Consider the following 6,000-nt stretch of genomic DNA (forward strand, 5'->3'; position numbering starts at 1 on the left):
CCTACACCTAATCCTTCCTCCACACATGCTCTATACACTAGTGACAGCTACATCACTAAAATCAGCACTGCTCTGCTCCCTTGTGTCATATATTACTGTGTCCTACACCTAATCCTTCCCCCACACATGCACTATACACTAGTGACATCTGTATCACTAATATCATCACTGCTCTGCTCCCTTGTGTCATATATTACTGTGTCCTACACCTAATCCTTCCCCCACACATGCTCTATACACTAGTGACAGCTGTATCACTAATATCATCACTGCTCTGCTCCCTTGTGTCATACATTACTGTGTCCTACACCTAATCCTTCCTCCACACATGCTCTATACACTAGTGACAGCTCCATCACTAATATCATCACTGCTCTGCTCCCTTGTGTCATACATTACTGGGTCCTACACCTAATCCTTCCTCCACACATGCTCTATACACTAGTGACAGCTACATCACTAATATCATCACTGCTCTGCTCCCTTGTGTCATACATTACTGTGTCCTACACCTAATCCTTCCTCCACACATGCTCTATACACTAGTGACATCTACATCACTAATATCATCACTGCTCTGCTCCCTTGTGTCACACATTACTGTGTCCTACACCTAATCCTTCCTCCACACATACTCTATACACTAGTGACAGCTACATCACTAATATCATCACTGCTCTGCTCCCTTGTGTCATACATTACTGTGTCCTACACCTAATCCTTCCTCCACACATGCTCTATACACTTGTGACATCTACATCACTATCATCACTGCTCTGCTCCCTTGTGTCATACATTACTGTGTCCTACACCTAATCCTTCCTCCACACATGCTCTATACACTAGTGACAGCTACATCACTAATATCATCACTGCTCTGCTCCCTTGTGTCATATATTACTGTGTCCTACACCTAATCCTTCCCCCACACATGCTCTATACACTAGTGACAGCTGTATCACTAATATCTTCACTGCTCTGCTCCCTTGTGTCATACATTACTGTGTCATACACCTAATCCTTCCTCCACACATGCTCTATACACTAGTGACATCTACATCACTAATATCATCACTGCTCTGCTCCCTTGTTTCATACATTACTGTTTCCTACACCTAATCCTTCCTCCACACATGCTCTATACACTAGTGACAGCTACATCACTAATATCATCACTGCTCTGCTCCCTTGTGTCATACATTACTGTGTCATACACCTAATCCTTCCTCCACACATGCTCTATACACTAGTGACATCTACATCACTATCATCACTGCTCTGCTCCCTTGTGTCATACATTACTGTGTCATACAACTAATCCTTCCTCCACACATGCTCTATACACTAGTGACAGCAACATCACTAATATCATCACTGCTCTGCTCCCTTGTGTCATACATTACTGTGTCATACATCTAATCCTTCCTCCACACTTGCTCTATACACTAGTGACACCTACATCACTAATATCATCACTGCTGTGCTCCCTTGTGTCATACATTACTGTGTCATACACCTAATCCTTCCTCCACACATGCTCTATACACTAGTGACACCTACATCACTAATATCATCACTGCTCTGCTCCCTTGTGTCATACATTACTGTGTCCCACACCTAATCCTTCCTCCACACATGCTCTATACACTAGTGACAGCTACATCACTAATATCATCACTGCTCTGCTCCCTTGTGTCATACATTACTGTGTCCTACACCTAATCCTTCCTCCACACATGCTCTATACTCTAGTGACAGCTGTATCACTAATATGATCACTGCTCTGCTCCCTTGTGTCATACATTACTGTGTCCTACACCTAATCCTTCCTCCACACATGCTCTATACACTTGTGACAGCTACATCACTATTATCACTGCTTTGCTCTCTTGTGTCATACATTACTGTGTCCTACACCTAATCCTTCCTCCACACATGCTCTATACACTAGTGACAGCTACATCACTAATATCATCACTGCTCTGCTCCCTTGTGTCATACATTTCTGTGTCCTACACCTAATCCTTCCTCCACACATGCTCTATACACTAGTGACAGCTACATCACTAATATCAGCACTGCTCTGCTCCCTTGTGTCATACATTACTGTGTCCTACACCTAATCCTTCCCCCACACATGCACTATACACTAGTGACATCTGTATCACTAATATCGTCACTGCTCTGCTCCCTTGTGTCATATATTACTGTGTCCTACACCTAATCCTTCCCCCACACATGCTCTATACACTAGTGACAGCTGTATCACTAATATCATCACTGCTCTGCTCCCTTGTGTCATACATTACTGTGTCCTACACCTAATCCTTCCTCCACACATGCTCTATACACTAGTGACAGCTCCATCACTAATATCATCACTGCTCTGCTCCCTTGTGTCATACATTACTGGGTCCTACACCTAATCCTTCCTCCACACATGCTCTATACACTAGTGACAGCTACATCACTAATATCATCACTGCTCTGCTCCCTTGTGTCATACATTACTGTGTCCTACACCTAATCCTTCCTCCACACATGCTCTATACACTAGTGACATCTACATCACTAATATCATCACTGCTCTGCTCCCTTGTGTCACACATTACTGTGTCCTACACCTAATCCTTCCTCCACACATACTCTATACACTAGTGACAGCTACATCACTAATATCATCACTGCTCTGCTCCCTTGTGTCATACATTACTGTGTCCTACACCTAATCCTTCCTCCACACATGCTCTATACACTTGTGACATCTACATCACTATCATCACTGCTCTGCTCCCTTGTGTCATACATTACTGTGTCCTACACCTAATCCTTCCTCCACACATGCTCTATACACTAGTGACAGCTACATCACTAATATCATCACTGCTCTGCTCCCTTGTGTCATATATTACTGTGTCCTACACCTAATCCTTCCCCCACACATGCTCTATACACTAGTGACAGCTGTATCACTAATATCATCACTGCTCTGCTCCCCTGTGTCATACATTACTGTGTCCTACACCTAATCCTTCCTCCACACATGCTCTATACACTAGTGACAGCTCCATCACTATCATCACTGCTCTGCTCCCTTGTGTCATACATTACTGTGTCATACATCTAATCCTTCCTCCACACATGCTCTATAAACTAGTGACATCTACATCACTATCATCACTGCTCTGCTCCCTTGTGTCATACATTACTGTGTCATACATCTAATCCTTCCTCCACACATGCTCTATACACTAGTGACATCTACATCACTATCATCACTGCTCTGCTCCCTTGTGTCATACATTACTGTGTCATACATCTAATCCTTCCTCCACACATGCTCTATACACTAGTGACATCTACATCACTATCATCACTGCTCTGCTCCCTTGTGTCATACATTACTGTGTCCTACACCTAATCCTTCCTCCACACATGCTCTATACACTAGTTACAGCTACATCACTAATATCATCACTGCTCTGCTCCCTTGTGTCATACATTACTGTGTCATACACCTAATCCTTCCTCCACACATGCTCTATACACTAGTTACAGCTACATCACTAATATCATCACTGCTCTGCTCCCTTGTGTCATACATTACTGTGTCCTACACCTAATCCTTCCTCCACACATTCTCTATACACTAGTGACAGCTACATCACTAATATCATCACTGCTCTGCTCCCTTGTGTCATACATTACTGTGTCATACACCTAATCCTTCCTCCACACATGCTCTATACACTAGTTACAGCTACATCACTAATATCATCACTGCTCTGCTCCCTTGTGTCATACATTACTGTGTCATACACCTAATCCTTCCTCCACACATGCTCTATAGAATAGTGACATCTACATCACTAATATCATCACTGCTCTGCTCCCTATTGTCATACATTACTGTGTCATACACCTAATCCTTCCCCCACACATGCTCTATACACTAGTGACATCTGTTTCACTAATATAATCACTGCTCTGCTCCCTTGTGTCATATATTACTGTGTCCTACACCTAATCCTTCCCCCACACATGCTCTATACACTAGTGACAGCTGTATCACTAATATCATCACTGCTCTGCTCCCTTGTGTCATACATTACTGTGTCCTACACCTAATCCTTCCTCCACACATGCTCTATACACTAGTGACAGCTCCATCACTAATATCATCACTGCTCTGCTCCCTTGTGTCATACATTACTGTGTCCTACACCTAATCCTTCCTCCACACATACTCTATACACAAGTGACAGCTACATCACTAATATCATCACTGCTCTGCTCCCTTGTGTCATACATTACTGTTTCCTACACCTAATCCTTCCTCCACACATGCTCTATACACTAGTGACAGCTACTTCACTAATATCATCAGTGCTCTGCTCCCTTGTGTCATACATTACTGTGTCATACACCTAATCCTTCCTCCACACATGCTCTATACACTAGTGACATCTACATCACTATCATCACTGCTCTGCTCCCTTGTGTCATACATTACTGTGTCCTACACCTAATCCTTCCTCCACACATGCTCTATACACTAGTGACAGCTACATCACTAATATCACTGCTCTGCTCCCTTGTGTCATACATTACTGTTTCCTACACCTAATCCTTCCTCCACACATGCTCTATACACTAGTGACAGCTACATCACTAATATCATCACTGCTCTGCTCCCTTGTGTCATACATTACTGTGTCATACACCTAATCCTTCCTCCACACATGCTCTATACATTAGTGACATCTACATCACTATCATCACTGCTCTGCTCCCTTGTGTCATACATTACTATGTCCTACACCTAATCCTTCCTCCACACATGCTCTATACATTAGTGACATCTACATCACTATCATCACTGCTCTGCTCCCTTGTGTCATACATTACTATGTCCTACACCTAATCCTTCCTCCACACATGCTCTATACACTAGTGACAGCTACATCACTAATATCATCACTGCTCTGCTCCCTTGTGTCATACATTACTGTGTCCTACACCTAATCCTTCCTCCACACATGCTCTATATACTAGTGACATCTACATCACTAATACCATCACTGCTCTGCTCCCTTGTGTCATACATTACTGTGTCCTACACCTAATCCTTCCTCCACACATGCTCTATACACTAGTGACAGCTACATCACTAATATCATCACTGCTCTGCTCCCTTGTGTCATACATTACTGTGTCATACATCTTATCCTTCCTCCACACATGCTCTATACACTAGTGACAGCTACATCACTAATATCATCACTGCTCTGCTCCCTTGTGTCATACATTACTGTGTCATACACCTAATCCTTCCTCCACACATGCTCTATACACTAGTGACAGCTACATCACTAATATCATCACTGCTCTGCTCCCTTGTGTCATACATTACTGTGTCCTACACCTAATCCTTCCTCCACCCATACTCTATACACTAGTGACATCTACATCACTAATATCATCACTGCTCTGCTCCCTTGTGTCATACATTACTGTGTCCAACACCTAATCCTTCCTCCACACATGCTCTATACTCTAGTGACAGCTGTATCACTAATATGATCACTGCTCTGCTCCCTTGTGTCATACATTACTGTGTCCTACACCTAATCGTTCCTCCACACATGCTCTATACTCTAGTGACAGCTGTATCACTAATATGATCACTGCTCTGCTCCCTTGTGTCATACATTACTATGTCCTACACCTAATCCTTCCTCCACACATGCTCTATACACTTGTGACAGCTACATCACTAATATCATCACTGCTCTGCTCCCTTGTGTCATACATTACTGTGTCCTACACCTAATCCTTCCTCCCCACACATGCTCTATACACTAGTGACAGCTACATCACTAATATCATCACTGCTCTGCTCCCTTGTGTCATACGTTATTGTGTCCTACACCTAATCCTTCCTCCACACATGCTCTATACACTTGTGACATCTACATCACTATCATCACTGCTCTGCTC

Source organism: Taudactylus pleione, unplaced genomic scaffold (genome assembly GCF_031769625.1).
Source record: "Taudactylus pleione unplaced genomic scaffold, aTauple2 ptg002148l, whole genome shotgun sequence".
Lineage (NCBI taxonomy): Eukaryota > Metazoa > Chordata > Amphibia > Anura > Myobatrachidae > Taudactylus > Taudactylus pleione.